The following is a 24950-nucleotide window of genomic DNA, read 5'->3' on the forward strand; positions in this document are numbered from 1 at the left end:
GTAAAAGTGACAATTTGTAAGCGTGAGCAGAGTGCCTATAACAACTTTATTTATGTCATGCTTTTGAATACTCATGACGATCCTTTCCATTTTCCATACAACAGAAAGGAGTCTCCCTTAGTTACGTAACTTAAATGTGGAAAAGTCAAAACTGAAATCAATTTCAATGCTTTCTCACGTCTGCGCCTCAGAGATTGGTTAACCTACCACTGGCCAATTCTTTAGCTGTAGTTCCATTCACTTAGTCTTTAAACAGACAAAATGCTGGTTTCATGAGCTCGGTAGTCAAAGGGGCATAAAACCATTCTGGATATCCTTTAAGGACTTCAGCTACCTGGTAGGAATCAGGCCTCTTCTTTCACGAACATGGCAGTGATAAATGGTTTGCATTTTTTTAAAAAGAAAACATCCTAAATAGAACTATTAAAAGGAGGAAAATGATGGTAGGCGGTCATAATGAGTTTCCTTGCAACACTTTAATGTTTCCAAGTTCCACTGAATTACCAAAAAAGATTTCCACGGAAGGTTTGTTGCAGGAGGCACTGTTTTGCTAACGATTAATTGGCGCCTGGAGGACAGAACGGTGCTTTGTAAAGTTGCCTTGGATAGTTGCCTTTGAAAGGTTGTTACGCATTATCATGTGGAGTTCTGAATTTTAACTTCTCCAACTAAACTTAAAATTTTAAACTAAAATAACCTTTGTTGCACTTTGCAGCATTTCCTTTAAAACTTAAACCCTGACCCCACTCTGTGCAATTTTTTTTCTTAACTTATTTTGAGAAGCACTACAGAAATCCGACAAGACACACTCCTTCTGAAGCACAGTGCATCTCAAAAGCACTCTTGGCTGGTTTCAGTGGCCTTGAACACGGACCCCTTCCGTTCCCACTGGCCCCTGCTAACCGTGGCACTTGAACTGGGTCACATGGTAAGAGCCCCAAAGAGAAAGTGTCTCTGGAAGGGAAATAATTTACACTAAAAATGTACACTTAATAAGTATTTAAATAAAAAGAATATAGAGGGCCACTGACATTTATAAGGTTCACTAAAGTTTTGAAAAAGCAAAGGAACAGGGAGACAGTTGAAATGAACTAAGAAATGCATTCTTCAGTCATAAAAACAAATTAAAGTTGTTTCTATAAATTATTAAGTGAACACATCAGTTTTGGGCAGAGAAAGTGCTTTATTCAGTAGCAGTGTAGATAATAATCCATAAGGAGCATAATTACAGCTAATTTTGTGTATTAAATGTAACATTTCGTGAGGTCACTTGGTAAAACTGGGGACATCAGGTTCCTAGACTGTTTTTGTCTTAGTTACCTGTATTGCAGAATCCATCACACCAAAAGTGGGTGGATTAAAATAACACCCATCCAGCACCTCACATTTCTGTGGCTCAGAAGTCCAGGCATGACTTGGCTGGGTGCCCTGCTGTAGGGTCTCCAAGGAGACTGAAGTCGAGGGGCCAGTGGGAGCTCTGGTCTCATCTGAAGGCTTGATTAGGGAAGATGCCCCTTCCAAGGTGACTCACATGGTGTATTAGGTGGAGTTGCCATGAAGAGAAATGTAGAAACACAGAAACTGCACACAATTCTCAGAGAAAAGACAGCATTTATTAGTAAGAAAGTCTTTGATATGTCACTAGGCATGGAAGAGGTGGCCATTGGTATGGAAGTCAATGTCTAAACATGAATGTGTTCTTCTGTACACATGTACAAAGCATGTTCCTGACCCACATATCTGTGTTCTCCCTTCAGTGGGGGAAATCCATGGCTTTAATAGGAGGGGGAAATAAAAAACACACTATCTGTATAAAACAGAACCTATAACATTAATATATCTGAATTTTACATTGACTTGTTGATTAACTGTTACCAAAATTCATTTCACTACTGTTTACCATGAATACTTCAACTGTGTTCTTGTAAATTCTATAGCATGTACGAGCAGGTCAGGATCAATGAGGGGAGTTAGTTTGATTCTGTGAGAAGTCCTGAAGCTAATCCTCTGGTGTCTTGGTAAAAGCTTCCATTATTATCCCAATGGGATGAATCTGTGGGGCCAGTCATCCTAGCAGGCAAAATTCACCTCCACTAGAAAACAAAGTACTGTGAGGTTAACATACATATTGGTAAGAGGGTTTTGTGCTTTACAAGATGATATTTTATTCACTTTTATTTCTTTTGATATTCTTATACCAAATTGTATTATGTGTGAATAATGCAAGAACTTAAAAATACTGCTCAAGATAAACATAGAGTTTCTCTATATGCTATATGCCGCAATCAATCATAAAAATAAATACAAACTTGATCCTATAAATTGTTAAATGAATGTATCAGTTCAGAGGAAGCATGTTTTGGGCAGAGAAAATCATTGTATACATTAATGTTTGATATTGCCATATTTGAAAGTCTTATGTTAACATATGGTCTCTTCTGTTTACATTTTAATTCAACATATAGCTTTGGTAGCTTCTCTTTGTTATTGTTTTTGGCTCTCGTAGCATCATTCATTTCTGCCTCAGTCACTAATACGGGGAGCATTCTCCAGTTTCGGGGGTGTGCCAGTGAAGGCGGGTATAGAGGGGAGAAACGGTGACGGGTGGACACTTGACTTGGGGCAGTGAACACATGATACAGTGGAGAGAGGATGGGTTGTCTCACTGTGCACTTGAAACCTGTATAATTTTGTTAACTAATGGCATCCCAATAAATACAATAAAAAAAAAAATGGCAGTGTCTCAAAAAGAAAAGTCTCTCAAGAGAAAAAGAAAAAAGTTGTGTAAGGAAGGATGAGCAAAGGTTAACAGATATTTCTCAGGGGAAGTTAGCCAGCCAAGGGATCAGCGACCTGTGGGGTCTGACAGGAAACATCCTGTGTCAGCTGGTCTTCAGGAGCTGATAAGGGTATCACTCTTCAGGCTTAAGGGCAAACAGAGTCAGGCACTGGAAGGAGAGCATTTCTAGGAACGTTTTGTCAAGACAAAGTAGTGGGCGAGAAATGAGCAGTTGCACACCTGGTCACTGCTCGTTCATTATTTTGACCCAATGATTGGTTTTGAGGACGGCCAATGTAAATGCCACAAGTTGAGCTGTCACCGCTCTGACAGTGTCACACAGAGCCCACCCTTAGCCACCTGTCTAGGCCTTTTAATCTCAGGCCTAAGGAAGGGACCTGTGATCTCTGGAAATATTTTACATATATAATTGCAGCGTGGCCCTGGCTGGTTTGGCTCAGTGGATTGAGCGTCGGCCTGCGAGCTAAGTGTCGCTGGTTCGATCTTCCAGTCAGGGCACATCAGAGAAGGAAAACTCTGACTCCAAAAAACCTCCGCTGCCTTGCGGCATACCTCTTCAGGGGAAAGGCTAAGGGAGTAAACCCCGACAGAAAATCCGGAGCCGGAGTCCCTAAGGCGGTTCGACGTTGTAGTCAACACCGGCAACTCCTGCGGCGCACCTGAAGCCAAGCTGTATTGACTCCGTCTTTCCCTTGGACCCTTCAGCTGCGAAGAGAGGGGGGGGTCTGCTGCATGGGCAACAGCAGACCCTCCATATCACCCCACCCAGGCTCTGTAGCTTCAGCTTCACTGGAGAGGACACTCCAGCGTCATCGCAAGATGTCGATTCAACACGGGAGGAGACAGATACCGTGTCACTCCCGAGTCGGACTGCACAGCCATTCTCGGCGGTGCAGATAGACTCTTAAGAAGCTACACCATCGTCTCTCGAGACGGACGGCTGCCGACGATAATTGCAGCATCTTTATCCACTAACCTAATCTTTTAAAATAACCACACATAAAGTGGTTTTTACAGGGAAGTGTTACAAGTAATTTGAGTCATATTTTTATATTTCTGAGGAGGGCTGGCATTGAACTTTGAGTTCTCTACAGGGCTGCGTGGTCCACATCCCAGGGGTTCAATTCATTATCAGGAAAGTGCCCCTAAAGCCCTTATTTACAACCATAGCTCTAACCATGGACGCTTTAGTGGGAGCCAGGGTTTAATGTAACAGAGTAGTTTCAGATTCAAGTAAATGATGCTTCAGGGGTATTTGTTATCCATATTGATGTGATTATTCCACGATTTCCATATGTTCATACTATCTACATCCAGATTTCTTTTCTATCTGATAACTTATCATGGAGGATCATTTGAAAGGAAACTACCTGTATCTGTTTCATTTGCTTTTTCCTACTCATACACAATCCTAACAGGCCCTTAGTCACCCTCTACAAAATCTTTAAAGGTGATAGAGTAAGATTGCAGGTACAGGTATCATACACCCAAAGCCTGAATTCTGATCCTATCATTTTCACTCCGTGCAACTTTGAGGAATTTACTCGGCCTCTCTAATCTCAGCCCACTCAACCCAAATGTAGGGGAAGCATCTACCTAATAAGGCTATTTTGAGGATTAATTAAAATAATTATATGGAAGGAACATATATATTTATATATAATTATATATATTACGGTAGTTGAGGTAAAATAAATAATAGTTTACACTTTCTTTATATGTAATGGGCTTGTATCATTTAGTATACAGATATAGGAAATTTTCAAGTATTAGTCTTCTAGTAATTTAATCCAAGATTAAATGTTTGGACAAAGCCTCCTACAAATAACAATTATAAATTCTAAAATTAGGATATATAGAGAATATAATACTATAACATGTGGATGTCTATGTTTGTTATTGTTAACAGGTAAGCAGCCTAGAACATATGTGTGTGCACATGCACATTGATTTAAAGCTTTAAAGTTCATTAAGAAATTTGGAACAAAATGTTAGAAAATATTTTGAAAAAAATGATAATGTAAAAGATGTCCAAATATGTGGAAGTGGCTAAAGCAGAGCTTACAGGAAAATTTACACAGCTTAAATGTTGAAACTGAAAAACAATGAAGGTATAAAATTAATGTTGTAAGTAGCCCATTAAAGAAGCCCCCTCCAACAAATGGCAAGCCAAACACAAAATAAGTGGAGAATGGGAAATAATGAAGATAAGAATGAAAATTAGTTAAACAGAAACAATAGAGAACACCAATGGAAACAAAAGCTGCTGTTTAAGATGGGTGAAACTGATAAAGCTCAGTGGTAAAAGAGAGAAGAAAGGGGGGAAAACAATTATTATTAATATTGGGGAAGAAGAGAGAGGTCTATAGAGATTTGGTAGATAAGCGGATAATAAGAGTCAATTATAAAAAAATTTATGCCAATAAAGTTGACAACTTAAATGAACTTGATGGATTCTTCAAAGTACAGATATTATTCACTCTGAATCAAAAAGAGAAAATATAAATAGTCTTTTGTCTATTCTCACTATTTAGTTCTTAATTCAAAATTCACCCACAGAGAAACTTTTTAACTATATAGTCACCAAGCAACCGGCAATATTTATCAAACATTTAGGTATAAATGCCACCATCCATAAACAAACATTTTAAGGAAATAGAGGAGGAATATCCAAATGCCAGTGATTTACATGAGCTCAGCATTACTCTAACAGCAAAGCATGAGAAAAAAGTCACCGGGAAAGAAAACTATATGGCATTAACATAGACAAAACATTTTAACAAAATATTACCAAGTCATATCACCCAGTATAAAAATGTCTTAGTCTGTAATGAACAAGTGAGGTTTTTCAAAGGCCTGCACACAGGTAGTTTAACATTGGGAAATCCATCAATGGGACTTGTCATAGTGGAAGAATAAAGGAGGGTAAACATTTGATCGTTTCAATGCATAAAGGAAAAGCAACTGACAAATTACACCACCCTTTCATGGTAAAAACCCTCAGTACATTAAAAAATGAAAGGAACACTTTCAACATAATCATGAAAAGTGACTGGTTATCCTTTAAACAACTAGCATGACAAATATGTCTATTTCTCAAAATGTGTATTCCACGTGGTACCGAATGTCTGACCCAGTGCAAGGAGGTATGAAAAGGAAACAAAGTATTTAAAGATTTGAAAAGAGAAAGTAAAGCTCTCTTACTTAGAAATTACTCATTTACCTAAGAAATCTACAAAAAAGCAATTATGTCTAATAAGTGAATTTAACAAATTTCCAAGTTAAAATGTCATAACTATGTAACCATTATAGAGTCAACAAAGTGTAGTCAAGACCAAATTACAAAGCATCACAGGTGTAAATTATAAAGAAGTATGAAGAAATGGAGAGACTGTACCAAGTTCCCAGGTTGGGAGACTCAATGGTCTTATATTTTCAATTATTCCCACAATGATTATAAATGCAGTGGCATCACTTCCCTAAAACACCATTCCCCTTTCTCCCTGTCTCTTCTATTTTATTGTATTCTCTCTTCATACCCAAAACATACCATCTCCGCTGTCTCACTTCATTCCTTTTCCTTTTGTAACTCTTCCCACAATCTAGGAACCTGTAGGATAAACAGTGTATTCTTGCTTTTATTGAACTACAATTAGCAAATCTTGAAGGGCCTAAGTGATAATGATCTTGACAAGTCATTTTTATCTCTTTACCCCTGTCTGAGACCATGCCTTTATGTTTCATCCATTTGTGTGAGAATTACTAAAATAGACTCATAATTGAGTATCCCGCCTTTGCTGTTAAACGCACTCCTTACTGTTGCCAAAATAACTTTACAAAAATTCAGATTTAGTCAAATTATCCTTTCCCAAAAGGCAGTGATGTATTCATAACTAAATCAAACACCTTCATGTTTTTGTTCTGCTTATATTTTCATGCTTAACTCCTAACGGTTTTGAACATCCACCTGAAAATCCAAGTATGCCAGTTTTGTAGGCATTGCATTAAAATGACATTCTTAATGGTACTGCACACAGGCTACCTTTCTTGATGTAAATAGAACTGCTTGTTCATAGAGCTCAACGTGAGCACCATTTCTTTTGGGAACTTCCCCAGTTCCCTCCACACTTCCATCTGGAAAACACTGGTAGATTAAGCCACGTCCTCCTGTGCTCCTATAGTACCCTGTGAAAAATATATCAAAACACTCATGAGAGTCTTAAAAATGCAGGGCCCTTTAACTAATAGATGCCTTTATTTTTGTAGAGAAAGAGCGCAGTGGGATTTTTTGATTTGTTTGTTTTTAGCTACTTCTAGTACAGTGCATCACACAGAGTAACACTCAACAGTTCTTGAATAAATAAATGTTGTGAATACATTCACTGGCACTCTAAATATAAGACAGCATGATAGAGTGGAAACTGGATCATTTCTGGCATCGGATTGACAGAAACTTGAAATCTGACTGCAAAACATTCTCACTGCATGACATTCTCTTAGATTCAGTTTCCTTCTGCCTGGTATGAGAATGAAAATAATAGCAACCAACTTATATCAGATTGCCTGAAAATTTCCTATCACTTAGAAGGGCCAAAGCTTCCTTTCTTCCTGCTGTTGGAAGGGATGCCCAGGAGAATTAACATTGATTTGGGTACCACTCCCTTTGCCATTGAAAACTGGACTAGAGGCATGAATCCAAAAGATAAGTAGCCCCCTGGTGGGGTAGCTGAGTTGGTTAGAGCATCATCCAGAAACACCAGGGTTGTGGGTTTGATCCCTGGTCAATGAATGTATAAATAAGTGGGACAACAAATTGACGTTTCTCTCTCTCCCTCCCTTCCTCTCTTTCTAAAATTCAATTAAAAAAAAAAAAAAAAGAAGAAGAAGAAGTACCTATAGAATCATTGTTGATGTACATAGACTACTTTTGGCTCTTACAAGCTGTAACAGAAAAAAATATTGCCTCTTTTTCAATGTTGTGGAAGAGTTTGAGAAGAGTAGGTATTAAATCTTCTTTGGATATTTGGTAGAATTCACTAGTGAAGCTATCTGATCCTGGATTTTTACTTTTTTTGGGGGGGGTTGTTGGTTGTTTCAATTTCTTCACTGTTAATCAGTCTACAAAGATTTTACAGTTCTTCATTATTCAGTCTAAGAAGGTTATATATTTCTAGGGGCTTACTCATTTCTTCTAGGTTATTGAATTTGGGGGCATATAGTCTTTCACAGTATTCTTGTATGGTCCTTTGAATATCTATGATATCTGTGGTAACTTCAATTTTGAATTTTGTTTGAGTCTTTCCTTTTTCTGCCTTAGTGAGTTTAGCCAAAAATTTGTTAATTTTATTTATCTTTTCAAAGAACCAGCTCTTTGTTGCATTTGGTTTTTGTATACCCTTTTTGTTCTTTATTTTATTTGATTCTGCTCTGATTTTTATTTCCTTCCTTCTGTTGACTTAGGGCTGCTTTTGTCCCTTTTCTCTTTCTTTGTTAGGTTGTTTACTTGGGTTTTTCTTATTAGTTCAGACAGGCCTGTAATAAGATGAGAATAAAGATTTCCTAGTAGAAGTTTAAAAATCTGTCACTAAGAACTTATGGATGTAACCATCAGCAGTAAATAAGATAGATTATACCTAAACAAAAACTGAGGGGAAAGAAAGCCTTACTCAGAAAGTAGAAGGTAATGACACCATTTGGTGTAGATGGGACAGGAACAGACAGAGGGAGTAACCGAATCACTTTTGGAGACCTAAGGGACAATGATGAGCTCCCACCATGAACGTCTCTAGGTCTGTGATGGCCCTGCCCTGTCGCTTCCTGTACTTCCTGTACTTCCACGCAACTCTGCTTAAGCATAACTACCAATACAAAAATCTCCGCTTCCCTGGCAACCCAAGATGCCTGGCCCATCAATGCTGCTTTGTCAGGCTGCTGAGACCAGGAAGCTGGATGCTGAACTTGTAATAGCTCTTAAAATGTTTTATACCCTTTTCCAACACGGCACGGACTACATTGGTCCTTTAAAATATATGTTGGGTCACATTCTCTTTGTTTAAAATGTTCTAATAGCTTTCCATCTCCCACCTTGCAAAAGCCAAATAACCTGAAATTGCCAGCAAGATCTAAAATCTGCCCGCTGTGCACAAGTGAACACATATGCATGCGTGCACACACCCACACCCCCCCCCCACACAGAGCTACACCTCATCTCCTACTTAATGTTTCTTGAACATTTTAAGCTAATGGTTTCTTGGATCCAAGCTGTTCTTTGACAAGGTAACCTCAGAGCACAGCCCCTCATCTCACGTGTGGTTTTAGCTCACGGTCTCCTTCCCAATTGGACGTGTCCTGACGCGTCTGTATAAAGTTTTGTGCTTCCTGTCCTGTGACAATGCTAACTAACCCTCTCATCTGACTTTTTTTTCTACTCGGCACTTTTGCTTATCTGGTATCCTAGATATTTTAATAATCGATCTTGTGCCTTCACTGTGTCCCTTTACTAGAACATGAGCCCCACTGAGGTGCTCTGGTCTGTAGCTGACATGAGTGTACCTCCAATACTAAGACAGGCTCCTGGAAGACAGCAGAGGCTTTAGAATTTCTTGGGAAGGACAGCAGAAGGGACTCAGCGAAGGGAGGAAGGACCTTAGTTTAAGTTCTTTTACTGCTTGTGTAAATGGAGGCCGCTATAACACTACTAACTTAAATCACTGATGGTAGTTTTTAAAGAGGTGTTTCTTTTAAAAATTGTAAGTTTTCTTCGGGAAAGAGGAGGTGCAGGTCATGATTGGAGAAAGATCAACATTTAATTAATGTTAAAATATTACTAACTTTAATGTCTAGTTTTCATTCATGTAAATATATACATTTAAGCAGGATTTTTTCTTTTTACAAGGGTATGCAAAGCTTTTCGAAAGTGTGGCGATGTTTTAGAGGTGCTATTATATTTCAGGAAATGTAAGCAACATGCAGGACATCAAGTTGTATAGTACCACTCAGTCTAGAAACAAGCTGTTATGTTCTGCAATCTCCCGTGGTTGGTTCTCGATTCAATAACGCGTTTCACATTTCATCACATGTTCGGTGGAGGCTGACATTCCTCTCTTCCCAAATAATCCCGCTGGATTTTTATTTTATTTTCACTCCTTTATGATGCTGAAGACTTAGTTGTGCCTTTCATTTTCAGAAATTGGGTGGTGAGAGTCTTCTGTGTCTTTGTATCCCCCTCACCTCTGACAAAGGTGGTAGATGACATAGGGTGATGATCGGCCTTTTGGAAGTTGTACTTCTGAACTCTAGTATCTTAAATTGTTTTTGTATTGCCTATTGCTAAAGTATGTCTTTTACAGGATGGACATTTTTGCTATTTATGTATTTATTCATTGCCAAGTTCCTGTACCATGGGATTAGGTTACAGTTGAATCAAAGTCTTCCTTAGATGCAGAGCTCCAGGGAAGGTATGTACACAGTAATGAAAGGAAACAAAAATAAAAGAGGAAATGTGTGTATTTGTGAACAGATACATTTTAATTATATCAAACTAATGCTGCTGCAGCTAGAATTTAAAAGAAATCTAAGGCGATACAAAATGTTGCCATATTCAATAGAATGTTTTTAACAGGGACCCAAGTTTTACTGAGTCAGACCAAAAAAAGTCTTGCCCTTGTTCGAAGCATATAGATTAGTGAGTGTTTTATTTATTGTCGCTTTTGTTCTCAGAAGGCATTGTTCCTCCTGTTTATCATCGTGATATGCAATCAATCTTAAAAAAGAAAAGAAGGTGCTGTAAATTGGACTAATAGAAAAGAATGACATCTAATGGTTGCCCATAGAGCAAAGTATCTTTGTTTTTAGTTTTTAAGGAAGTGATTTCCACACGCCTGTAGTGAACGCTGTTGGCTGACAACCAGCGTCAACCACCCTGATTTGGTGAAATCAGTCTGTTCCTTCAACAAGCTCTCACTCCCAGGTGCAGGGATGGCATAGTGGCTCGAAGCTTTTCTCTTTGGCTTCATTTGTTTACATACGGACCAATGACCATTGTAGTCAAAGAGGCACAAGTGGAGTGTTCAGGGGGTTCTTCGAAGAAACGTTATTCTGAAGCACAAAAGACCAAAGGGACCTGGACAACTGAGGCTACTATATCAGCTAATCCTAAGCCTATCTTTCTAGGAACATATCAAATTTCTTCATTGTTTAAGCCGTTTTTAGACTTTATTTTGTTTTGTGTTGGTTTCTGTATGGAGCCTCCAGGAATCCTAATGGATACAGTATCATATAGCTAATATATTTTCCAATTATTCTATCTTAATATATCATGAACTTTATTTAAACCCATGAATAGAATTTTAATTTGAGCAATACTAAGCTCCTAGGCTGTGGTGATGAGGATGTAGACCTTAGATTCTATCATCCTGGACACAGCTGACTGGATGAAGCCAAAGTAGTTCATTGAGGTCCCCTGGATAGTCAGTGCTGTGAAGTATATAGAGCTGAGCTCTCTGTTTAAAGTTTTATCTTTAAGAAATAGGTCAGAATTGGAGTCATGTTTGGTCTTCATCTTCTGCCCATATTAGATCTGAGCTATAGTTAATTCATAAATTTACATTTCTCAATCATCTGGTTCTAAAAACGTGTTGACTCTTCAGAGCTTTGATGAATTTTAATATTTTAATTCACATCTTTAGATGTACTCGATGCAATGCGGGCTTAGTTGTTTCTGAAGTTCCGGGCTCTCTTCCTCAGCCTGCTGGCAGATTATGTTGGTAGAATCCCCCCAGATCACACGGGAAAGCTGACAATTGTTTGCCGGCATGTTCATCTGTAGCTATGAAACAGCACCTGTGACTTGACCTGTTCACCCTCTCACATGTTTATTTCATGGTATGGAGACCTCTAAAAACCCACAGTGGAACAGCTTTGACTCCTGGGAGTAGTGGTGAACGTAATTCTGAGACTCTTCATTTGCACAAGCCAGGCTCCGTTCACTATTCAAAATGGCTTTCTCCTCCCATCGCTGGAAAAGCCCTCCGGTACTTTCCCTGTGCTATCAGGAAAGTGCAGGAGAAGTAATCCCTCATCTCGTCTGGTACTTAGTCCCACCAGACCAGTCAAGGCCACATTCTTGGTTGTGACAGAGTTGTGAAGACTTGCTGGATTCCAGCCTGTCTGCTGTGAATCACCTCTTGCCCCCAGAGAAGACAAACATTTTTGTTAAGTAATTGAAAGTACTTTGTGCCTACCTTAAAATCAGACCTTGTTGGTTTCTTTATATGGGTTTTTTGTTTGTTTTTATATATTTTATTTATTTTATTTTTTAGAGAGAGGAGAAAGGAGGGAGTAAGAGAGGGAGAGAAACATTGATTGGTTGTTCTGCACATGTGCCCCACCTGGGGACCTGGTCCGTAACCCATTCATGTGCCCTGACTGGGAATCGAACTGGTGACCTTTAGATTTGCTTGCCAGTGCTCAACCTACTGAGCCACACCAGCCAGTGCAACAGGTGTTTTATAATACATCTTTCATGTAATGAAATCACGAATCGCTGTTAATGGTGCTCTACAAAAAGCATATATCCCAAATAGTACGTTCGTTAGAAAACATAATTCTGTCTCACTGTAGTTTCTACAGTTCTCATTGTCTTTTTAGTGATATTGTAATAATCGGTGTAGCAGAGGCTGACCCACGCTTGCTCCCTTATGCCTTAAGATCAGTCCTCGGGATATCACATTGACCATGAACTCTGAGGTTGGAAAAGGGTAACTGCAATCCAAAGTAGGCCTGGAAACTGTATCAAAGGAAGAAGCAATGCCCCATAACATGTTAGATTCTTACATAAACATTAGAACATGGATGCATCCTGAGGAAATTACGTTAAGTGAAACAAACCAGTCACAAGGACAAATGCTGAAGGATTTTACTATTATAAAAAGTATAAAGCAGAGAGTACGATGCTGGTTGGTGCAGCCCGTGGGAGGAGAGGGTACCGGAGAATATTCAGTGGGTATAAAGGTCTGCAGGATGAATAAGTCCCAGCAGGTGCCATATAGCATTGTGCCCACTGTTTACAATACTGTATTTGCACATGAAATTTTTTGTTAAGAGGCTACATCTCATGTTGTATTCTTACCACAATTTAAAAATTGCTTACAAGACAAAGCTTATTTCTATTTGCTATGCCACATATTATAGAGGTATATAACATTTACTTAACTAATTAAATTTTTGAATTCAAACATGAAGTAAGCGTAACTTAGAACACGATCCGTTTCATTCTCACAGCATTCGTTGTGATCTTTTTCCTACCACCCTTCTCTTGTGGCCACAAAAAAGCATCAGGGCTGCCTATGATCTCAGTATTGCAGGACTCAAGTGTATTCCTGAACATCGATGCTGCCTCCTTTCAAAAATAGCATATATAAACCTTAACAATATTAAGTTCTACAGACATTCATAGTTTCAGACCTATCTTTAAACGCTCTGATTTGGATTGAAAATTAGTTTTAACTAAAAACAACTTGAGAAAACAGCATAAAACCGCATACACGTTTATAACAGATTTCGTACAATCAGCATATCTCGGCGGTAAATAAACTCAGGAAAAGAAGGGGACACGGACTTCTCTCTGTGCACTTCGCCCGATTCCTGCGCAGAAAGGCCGAATTCAGAAGCAGCCAGGAGGCGCAGACAGTGGGAAAGCTCCTCTTTTTAGTAACTTTTGTGCTTCCTTTAAATCGGTCATCTGTTTCCTCAGCTCGCTCCCGAGCAGAGGGCGCGTCCTTTCCACTTGCGAATTCTCTTACATCCGTTGAATCCTCTCTTTATCACCTCAAGGCCATAAGGACTTGATTCCTATTTTATTTTTGCTCGTTGTTAGGAAAAGGGAAAAAAACACGGTCAGTTCATCCTGCTCGCTGGAGCTGGCTGCATTTCAATCCCAGACTGGGCGCGGACACCGGGTGGCCCTGTGATATTTTACACAAAGGGCGCAGTGTTCGTGGCTTTACTCAGCGAACCCAAAATAGCGTTCGTCAGCAGTGACAAACGGAGTGTCGTGGTCCTTAAAGCTCCAGCCCAGAGCAATGTGACTCAGGCAGGTTGCATGAGAAGCCAGAGAAGCCACATCAGAACCATCTCTTCCACCCCTCCTCATGGGTTTAGCACGAATTCAGAATTTCACTTTCCTCAGAATTCCTAGAAGTTGAAGAGACACAGGTAAGAATGAGAGAATCAGGCGTACGTTGAACTATAAGAATTATTTCTTAGTGAATACAGGGCCAGAAAGGACTTTGAAAAGCTCTTTACTAGTTTGCACTTCATAGGAAAGAAAAAACTCTAAATTTTTAAAACTACAACATGCTCATTCAACTCTCTCTAAGACAAATGTGCATGAGAACAATTTGCCATCATTGCCATTCAGGCTGAGAACCAAAAATTTGCTTATATCTAGAATGTTTAAAACATTATTTCTGGGAGGTGTATATCGCTATTGGATCCTTTTGCTTCTCTATGATTTTGTTTTTTAAATTTATCACGTGTTTACCTCTGGACTGTCAGATAATCCTTACAGTAAAGTTGTCAACCTTAAAACTATGAGAACTAATATTAACTCGCTTAATATAATGAATTATTTATATTTAAGTGATGTAAGTACAGAACTTTCTGCATATCTGAATAAAACTAAATGTTTCTTTGAAGAACAATCTATTACCAAATCTTATACACAATTATTTAATTTTCTTCTTCGCTATCAAAGTTTCTAGTGACATTTGAAAATTCTTAAAACGAAAAGCTTAATTAAGAATGTTATAATAATACTAATAAAACTAAACTACTAAGTACATCATGAATATAAACACATATATAGTCAAACATGTATACCTATTAATTTACAATATATTACATGAGTTACATATAACAAAAAGGCCAATTTATCAAATATGAAATACATAAACTTGTATATTATGAAAGTGCAAAATTTGAAAGACATTTAATATTGTTTCTATTTTAATTTGTTGAAAATTACTTTAATTGGATTACTAATTTTAATAAAATATTTCAATGAAATATTGCAAAAGGAATTTGGTAAATCTAGAACATGAAGAGGTAAACAACAAAAATATCTAAATAGAATGGTAAAGTTTTCCTTTAGAGTATATAAATTTATACTTTAGGTCTATGAATTCATTTCTTTGAATTTCTATGTCTGTACAGAAGAGGCTATTCATATAAAATATTTGCAAATTTATAATATATAGAGTTTGGGTATATTTGTGATATCAATTATTATAATAAAATAATATAAGTTCATGTAATATTTATTAAAATTCTAAAGACATTAGATGTTTAAGTATGATAAATATGCAAATATACATGCTTATAATTGTTTGAAAAAGCTGAAGGGGATTAAGAATTATAAACTTTCAATTATAAAATAAGTAACTGGGGTATATTGTAAAGTATAGGGAATATAGTCAATAAAATCATAGTAACTTACTAATGTAATATTGTATGTCAACTATAGTTTAAAATACTTTAAATATTTAAATTTCTATATAAGCTGCATATTTTCCACATTTTTCAACCAATAAAATATTTTCAAGAAGGAACAGACATTACAAAATTGAAAGTCTAGAATTATTCATTTTTAAGTAAATAACCAGCTTATGAAATCTAGAAGTCATCTCATATCTTGTTTTTTTATATGCCTCCTGTGTATTCCTAAGAATTATTACTGTTCTTTTATAATAAGCCTATTTAACAATATAAATTGATGCTTAATTTTTTGCCACTCACGCTCTTAAATATTATGCTACATTTCAGGTGCTATAGAATATTTAACATGTTTTACAGTTTAAAAGGACATGCTGTTCTTGTCACCTACCTTTGTTTAGATTGGGTTTTAATGCCACCGACCTCATGTTTGAGAACCATGCTGCTGAGTGTTAGGAAAAGGAACATTGCATTTCCTTGTCATGATGGTTGCCTTTGATATCCATGATCTTTGAAGACCTGTGTCTTTGCTGTGGCATATCCGATTGAGGACGAAACACAAAACTACGTAATTTAATAACCCCACGTGAATCCTTCTTTCTGGCAATGCTGCTGACAGCTCACAGATCTGAGAAATGAGTGACTTTTACCAGTGACCAGAAGGAAGTCTGACATGTTTTTTAAAAACTCCACATTCTGGCTGGTGCGGCTCAGTGGATTGAGCACCAGTTTCAGCTCTGGTAAAGCAGAAGAGCTCTTGTCAGAAACTGGTTGCACGGATTACTCAATAAAAGACATTCACAATCACCAAAGAATGTCGTAATGTTAAAGCCAAGTGTGGTTTCCAGAGACTCTGCTTTGCCATACCAAGTCCATGAAAAGCAAACCCAGAGATGCAGGCGACAGATTAGTGGTTACCGGCAGGCAAGAGGGGGAGAGGACAAAGTGGGCAAAGGGGATCAATTGTATGGTGACAGATGGCAACTAGACTTTGGGTGGTGAGCACACAGTAGCACACCTGAGACGTATATAATGGTATAAACCAATGGAGCCTCAATAAAATAAAAAATGTTAATGTCATTATAGGACAGTGACATCAACATACAGGATTAGTACATCTGCATTTTTATGTTCCTTCATTCAGAGAACTTGATGATAAAGGATCATTTGTAAATCTGCAGACCAGTATGTGGAAGTGGAAATAATTTTGACATATCAGTTATGGCTTAAAATAACCTAAGTTATTTTCTCTAAGTGCAAAAATTTAGAAATGTCATCCTCATGAAAATGAGTAAGTTATACATAAATTTTAAAAGAGAAAAATGCCACCATGTTTTCTGCTTTTAAGTTGAATTACACCTGAATTGTTTCCAAGAGTTTACCATCTACTTAAAAATCTCTAGTGGAGATTATGCCATCCTTTGATAAAAAAGATAATATGACCAAAATTCAAAGGCAAACATGGACTATAATCAGAACACTAAAAACAATAAAGAGAATAGAGATGCATCTTTTATTTGAGTTTTAATGGTATAGTTGTTTGTTATTAAACAAATACTTCTTGATGGTGCTTGAAATTGCCCTTGATCCAGTAAAGCAAAATATAACTCTTTCCCATAGTGACAGATGAAAACTAAAGGGACCATAATATCACTTTTCAATTGGATATGACCTTCCTTCTAAGAGACTTTCATCTTAGGGGCTCTCTAAGATATTAAATTTTCCTTGCCTGTGTATTTTCTCTTTTATCTAATGTCTATAGAAAATGCCAATTCTATAGGCACATCAGGATTTGATTCCAAATGTCTTGTTTAATAATAAATAAGCATATGCATTTGCATGAACACATACATGCATTTACATATATGTGTCTATATTTTTGTCTAAGGACACATTTCAGATTTACATATTTACTCGTTTAATAATTTACAACCACATTAAAATGCTATATCTTTTTATAACATGTGCATTTAATAGAGTTGCTTATATAAATGTAATTTTATATATGTATATATAAATTTTAAATAATGTTTAAAACACACAGCTCTTAACTCATAGGTATAATTTGTATGAGGTTACGTGAAATTATATTATAAAGATATTGAATTTTGTTTTGTAGAGACTAAACAAGGAAAACATGTTCAGGCTATATATACCTGACTTAATTATTACAAATCTTGATAAGATATTAATTAGCTGACTTCTACATATAATAAAAAAATGATGTTATGGATGCCAGATTAGTAAACTAGGTGAGAAATTATTTCATATGAAAATATCATTTCTTTCCTCAGAATACATTAACTCTCCCTACCCATGGACAAGTTGAAGTGGCTCATAGTCCATATACCCCAAATTTTTAAGATAAAAGATAAAATTTACTTAATAATTGTCATTCATCCACATTATACCGAATGCTTCTACATTTAAACACTTAAAAAAAAATTTACTCTCTCTGGCATTAATTACAAAGTAATCAGAAACTTAAAAAAGATGCTCTTGCTTCCTGTTTAAATCCATTCTTATCTTACATATATTTATGGTAGTTTTCCTTCCATAAATTTATATGTATTTTTAACCTATCTTATCTCTTGGAGGTGTACTTTTACTGTTTTCTAGATTTAAAACCTGTCTTTTATTTTTATGTACATTATATTTGGAATTAAAGTGTTGTGCCCAACTTTTTTATCTTGGGTATATAGAGTAGGAATTTATTTACTATAAAAGCCTGTCATTCATGTCAAGGGGATTTAAATGTGTTCTATGTTTCTTAAAATACTTTTTGAGACCTTTGGACCTGTAGCTACTATCTTATGAATGTGGGACTGTAGCATCATCTTCAGCTGCATCTTTTTTATTTACTACTCTTAACTTCCTTCCATCTTTATAATTATTCACCAAATAAAACAATTCATTTAATGTAAAATTTTTAACATCCGCTTTTCTTATTTTCAGCTATTAAGTACTGCTATTTTAGGTGTTAATTATTAGCACACAAGGGAACTAGTCAACAAAAAAATATTTTTCTGCTTGCCATCTGGAAATGCCAACAGGATGAATGTATGTCTCTCTCTTTGTCTCTCTGTAACTCCAAAATAAAATAGAAAATTAATACTTCAACAAATTACCTAAGGAAAAGAAAAGGAATATGCTATGTACCTCAAGGAAAAAAGTCTAAAATTGGTTACTATCTAGGAAATTAAATGTCTTTATATCTAATTTTAATTTTAAACATTTTTTTCATTGTAACTCTGAACATAGGAAGAACTTTTGTTTTAATTTTTAATGGCATAACCATAGCCGATTTCAATATTTCACCCACTGTGGGTGTGCATGTATGTTATCCTGGTAATACATGCATAGGAAATACATGTGACTCTGAATGCACCAGACAAATTGTGAAATGACAGGGAAAAGAAAACTCAGGAGAAAAGACTTTAAGCATTTGCTTTGAAAATTGTGAAGAAATGGCAGAAGAGCCAATTTAGTACCTAATACGGTGGAGAAAATAGCCTAGGAAAATCAGTACTGGGCTGAACTAGAGAAAGCAAGACTGGACGTGGACCGAGGAAGGAAGTCTCTGAATTCCACAGGCTGTGGACATTTGTAGCCTTAATATCTTAACTTAGAAATAACCTGGTCTGCTGTTTGAAACAATGTTTTGAAATTAATATGCAAATGAACTTGTCCCTGGGCACCTTCTATTTTTTCCCAATGCTAACCCTATTCAACATCTTGGATTCTTTCAGGTTAGACATTTCTGTCTCTTCTGAAAGGAGGTATTCCAGCTATTGCTTATCGCTGGCCTTCGGGCTTCCCTTTCTCCCATTAGTTTATATAAGCTCACTTGGATCTTTTTTTCTTCTCTTTTTAAAAGGAGGTTAATAATTAATATCTCATTGAATTACAAGGAAGATTAACAAGAGAACACATGAGCTATCTATGTCAGTGCCAGGAATAAAGTGGGTGATTTTATTGGAGGGCTGGGCTATGGAACCAAGTAACTGTCAAACTCCCAGTAAGCTCCTACCTCAATTTGTAATGGGGGGTCAGTGGGGGTGCAGCACCAGCTCCCCAGAGTCAGTCAGTAGCCCAAGCTTGACTGAGGCTCCACCTTCTCATAACTACGTTCTCGGCTGCCCAACAGGGGAGGGATAAGACGAAAGAATTACTCAGAGGCCTTTCCTGGCTTCAGTTCTGAACTGATAGACATCATGTTTATTCGTATTTCAGTAGAAAAACTTGTCCCATCAATCTGCCCAATTGAAAAAGGGATATTGGTAAATAATAGTATTTCTTCCACAGGGACTAAACTATTTTAGTTCTTTTTAACTCTTATTTCATATCTCAGTCACATCTATTTCTGCTTATTAATTATCCAGAGTTTAGGGATAGTTTACGAAACCCTACAGAATTAAAGCCAAGCTTTTCTTAGAGCGATGGGGTGGAAGGAAAGTTATAATGATAACAATTACAGTTCTCTGGGTCTGGAATCACCAAGTGCCCACTTAGGAATTTTGCCGGTGTTGTTTGCCGTTATCTTAACCTAAGTATTTCCAAATCTACCGTTGACATTCCCTACATGGGCAAGCTTTCCTGAAATCCAGTGGATCATCAAGTTTTGTGCACTCTGTTTCCAGTTTTTCATTTTTCTCTTACACCCGTTACTCTTTCTGGGGACCATGATGAGTCTGAGTGCTGGGGAGCATCAGCACCCTCAGGAAGGATGGCAATAAACCATCAGGGATCCAAGGTCACAGGGAGGGAGCAACAGAACAACCATTTCAGTGTCCTGGAATCATTGATGTTTTTAAGCACAGAGTAGAAGACTCAAATTATTCCATTGACAACTAAAATCATATTGCAACTAATTAAAATAAAAATGAATATAAATTAAATATAAAGGTAGACATCGGGAGGAAAATGAGACAATAGGTAATACAGACTCTCCAAGATATGTCAACTGAAACATGTAACATTTCGTTTGAAACAACTAAAACTTGTCCCATTAAACATCCTTGTTTCTGTGCTTAACTAGACAAGATTTTAAATAGAGCCATGCAACACAGAGTACCGTCTTTGTAATGAATATCAAGTCGTTGTCTATAACATTTTTAAAAAAATTAGACTTCAAAATATAGTCTACACCCAGCTAGCAACCATCCATGCTATTCCTGTATAAGGAATCATAAAGACGCTTAAGGAATGAATGGGGATTGTTCATAGATGTTTTAAGACCTTCATTTTCTCATTTTATAAATAATCCTTCAAATGAAAAGGGAGACAGGAAAAGACTCTCTACTTTCCCTGTAATAACTGGCATCAGATCCCAGTATAAGAAGTTGGACCTGCTTCTTAAAATTGAGGAAGATAGGGGTTTCCTCTTTTCTTTTTAAGGGCCATCTTAGAAACCATAATTTTAGAGCTTTTTTCCCCTTTTTTTCAACGTGAGCTGTGGAACTTTCCAAACATCATGAAGTCCCCGAAATGTTATTCTGTTCCGGCCTCCTCGATGGTTTGCCAACGATGGAGGCACTACCTTAATTGCCATTCTCCTCTTCCCCACGAGAAGCTCATGTAGCTGAGCTGTGCGCAGCTTCCCACAGCCTTCCAGAAGACATTATATTTTTATAAGTTTTCACAGATGGAATAATTATCTTTATGTAACCAAGAAGAGGTCATAGAAAAGACAAGTTCTAATTAGATCCACTTACAAATGGTATAACTGCGTAGACTATAATATTTTCATTCGTTAAGTCATAATTAGTCTTCTTTGAAAACATAGTTGTTCTGAGTCACACTGGGATCATTTTCAGCCTATATATGCCCATGAAATATCACATATTGTTTCAAGCATGGAAATTTGTATTTGTCATAGTCATTTAGCCGTGGTTGGAAAAAATATAACGGCATTCGAATCATTTGAAAACCCATGTCGGACACATGCATCAGAGATAATGCATCCGATGCTATTTTTATAATAGTCATATATAAAGTTTTACATGTGTGTGCGTTGTTTGCAGAAATACCAGCAGTTGAATATTTATAAGTTTAGAAGAACAGAAAGGGTCGGATCTTTACCACCTAACTTAGGGATAGGTATTTTTACAGTTAGTTTAAAACATAGAACACTTAGTATGTGTCAGACAGTATCCTGGATGCATTGTCTCACTTAATCAAGATAACAACCCGGTGGTATAGGCAATATTATTAGCCTCACTGCTCACAGGAGATCATTGAGGTTGGGTCAACTGCCCAAAGTAATGGAACCAGGGGGTGGCGACTGTTCCCCTCCTTCAATTACCCTCGCTGCCGGGTGGTGGCGCTGCTGAGCTCACCAAGCTGCCTTTATAGAAGAACCCAGTCAATCAAGAGAAATCTCTTGATCTTAATTATGGTGCTAATATTTATGTAAAATAGCTTCATAATTTATTATAAAATTAGGTATATGTGTATTAATCTAATAAATAGTAAAATGCAGAAGTACACATGAGGGCAATGTAAATCCATTTATAATTCCTCAGTTCAGTGATGATTTCTGTGTGCACATGAGAACATAATTCTCCACACCTTCTCTGCGTTTGTCTACTTCTTTCCTTAAATGAGCGAAATCATTTTAAATGTATTTAATTTCTCTTTTTTTTATTTTTTACCTAAGAAAGTGTTACAGCTGTATTCTCAGATCATAAAGCGAGTTTACAGCATGACATTCAATGACTGAATAACGTAAGGTGAACTTGAATTTTGAAATTTGTTTTTATTTACTTGTTTCCTTGTGAACTGTGAGAACAATCTTATGTGTCTTCTCCAAATGAATAGATTTAAGTTAGTCAGGGAATTTTCAGTGTTTTTAAATTATACAATGCAAATAAAAATATAGACAGATATACGTGGGTTTACCTCCTTAAATAATATAAGTCACATTAGAATAATGTTCTAGATCTTAGAAATAAAGCATTGACTTATTTGTCCTTGTTCCTTAACTTTAAAAGAACATTAAGGGGAAAAAGGGATTTTTATACAAAAAATTATTTTCCAGGTTTGACTGCAATCACACAGGAAAATAAGAGTAAGAAATAGCCTATGGACATGTAATGGCTGAATTAATACTAGATTACGAAATGGCAAAGGTGTAATTAAGTTTTATACACATTAATTACATTCACAACATATAATGAGGAATAGGGTCCAAAAGGAGTTTTAGACAACTCTTCAGTACAGAGGCCTACCAAGGTTTAGCTTTGAAATAATAAGGAGAAACCACGTTTTGGTAGCTTGCGGAAGAGAGGAGAAAGTGGGATGCGGACTTTTTAAATGAGATTTTGTCAGCGTGTACTTCATCAGCTGGACTCTGTCTCTTTTCATTCTAGAATGTTTTGTGCACTTGGGCTCAGTCTTGTCAATGCCGAGCGCTCTCGATGTGGTGTTCACGAAAAGACAGCTCTCTTCCCTGGTAGAAGTCGAGTTCACAACGGCCAGTCCCGGCACGCAATGGCCTTTGCCGGTCCCTGTCTTAGGGCACCACACAGTGACTGAGAAGGCTGTACCGTCCGAGGAGGCTCGAGTCGTCCCTAGACAGGCATCCTGACGTCTGCCCATCGCTTTATCTGTAGCACACAGCTTTTATTTGCGTCAGTTAATATGTACCTTTTAATGAGAGTTCATAAATGGGACAAAGTACAATCTTGTATATTCTAGGTCCAGGGCAAAAGGGTTGGCACGTGGATCATTACGATTTGGGGTTCAGAGTGCCGCTCCCTTCTCCCTTGTGCGCGCGGGCTGCATCCACGTGCATTTCTTTCCATGTTTCCTAACAGTTCTGAGAAAGCCATGTCAACGTACTTAAGGAGAGTGTCACTCCATGAGGCTGCCAAGGCCCCTCTGATTTTTTAAGAGATCGCAAAGAGCATTAAGCTCCTATATGTATCCCACCCACATTTCCCCAGCGTCAACGTTTCCCTCCCCCCAGGCAATGATCAAATCCATCATTCTGACTATTTTTAATCTGCCTCACAAATCTTTAGAATAAGTGAGCCGGAGGTATCTTAAAATGGGGTAATGAAAACATTTGTAATGTCTAATGTCAAGACTTGTCCAAACACTATAATGCAATTTATGCATCTTTATTTAAGTTCTAAAGGTGACCTGATGGTGACAGATATTAGGCATGATGTTAGGTAACTATGAATTTTCTTTCTTTCGTTCAGTAAAGCATAGAATACAGTGTTTGCTCTATGCCCTTACTCTTAGGTTTCCAGTCCTAACTTTACTGTTAAATAACTACTTGGTACTGGGAAGGTCCCTTAAAATTTCTAGATATTCCTTCATATGTGAATGTAATACAATAGATGAATTACATTTTTCAATAATAAAATCTTATGATTCTACTTGGACATAATGATGCTTATTAAAATAATATTATTTAAATGTTAGTAAAATACATCTTATGTGATATGTTAATATCAGTGCCATTTTAATATTATACATGATAGATTTTGAAGTATACCGTACTTTACATTTTATTTACTAACTATAAATAAGTGTACCTAGATTCTGGCAATGAGATTAAATCTAAATACACTAACATGAGAGGGTATTATCATGATTTTCTTTTTCCATATTAGAATAATATGAGGGTTTTTGTTTAAGTGATAATCTGATTGGGAAATATAACCAGGTTTGCAGATGTAGGGCAAAAATGTCACCGCTTGTTTCTCTGGGGACCATTTCAGAATACTAATTGATTGCATTTTTCCTTATTAGCCTGGTCTCAGCACTGAGTATTTCTCAGCCGGGTACTGGTGACAGCTGCCAACATGCTTCAATCACAAGTAGACTATTATCTGAAAGGCCTTCTCTTGCCCTGAAATAGAAGAGTATTTTTTCTGACCATTATAGAAAATTGAGAAGGTGGAAAAGTATAAACAAAACCACATTATTTCATTATTCAGACATTGTTACTGCTACTATTTCACTTTTGTATTTTTATACAGAGAAGTTCAAATGAGAAGAGATGCATATCTGTTTTATTATGATCTAGAATTATAAAATTATATTTGACTTTTATTTTTAGTTTGTAAAATATTTCAACCATACACATACCTGAAAACTATAACACATGGTAGAACAGTCACCTGGATTTAATGAGTATCATTATGTAACATATATACTTTAGATTGTTTCAGAGGGAGAAAAATGTCACAGGTATTTCTAAACCTCAAACTTTGGACCACTTTCTCTCTCTACTATCTTGGTAATTATTATGATAAATTTTGTATAGCTTTTTTCTTTACCTAGGCTTATTTTACAAAATCTATTTATGGCAATAATCTCATAGGACATCACCTTCTGATTTTTTTTGAAACACTACTATAATTGATATTATATAGTACCCTAATATGAACTTTCTTTTTTCATATATGTTTTTCCCAATTAATTTGATTTCTATTTGCTCCCAAGTGGACAAACTTGAAAGCTTCATCAAGTTTAAAAGAATAAAAACTGTTAGTTTATAGATCAAACATCTTTTCACTTCGGTGAGACCATCATCTCAGTCAAGATACAGGGCAGAGCCATCAACTGGCCATGCTTCCTCATGAGCCTGGCCATCCTTCCTGGCCCGTCCTCATCTCCCTTCTCTCCCGGGTACCGATCTGCT

General features: G+C 36.8%; 1 protein-coding gene across 1 annotated transcript in view; it reads left to right on the forward strand.

Annotated features, from left to right (window-relative positions):
* Positions 1-13846: 13846 nt before the first annotated feature.
* Positions 13847-24950, forward strand: part of CDH19 (cadherin 19) — a 45689-nt gene continuing 34585 nt past the window's right edge. The window contains exon 1 of the mRNA XM_090285071.1: positions 13847-14014. The gene's annotated coding sequence lies outside the window, so the exon portion shown is untranslated. The remainder of the gene's footprint in view (positions 14015-24950) is intronic.

The sequence above is a fragment of the Furipterus horrens genome, unplaced genomic scaffold (genome assembly GCF_987537825.1).
Source record: "Furipterus horrens unplaced genomic scaffold, mFurHor1.1.pri manual_scaffold_8, whole genome shotgun sequence".
In the NCBI taxonomy this organism is placed as follows: Eukaryota; Metazoa; Chordata; class Mammalia; order Chiroptera; family Furipteridae; genus Furipterus; species Furipterus horrens.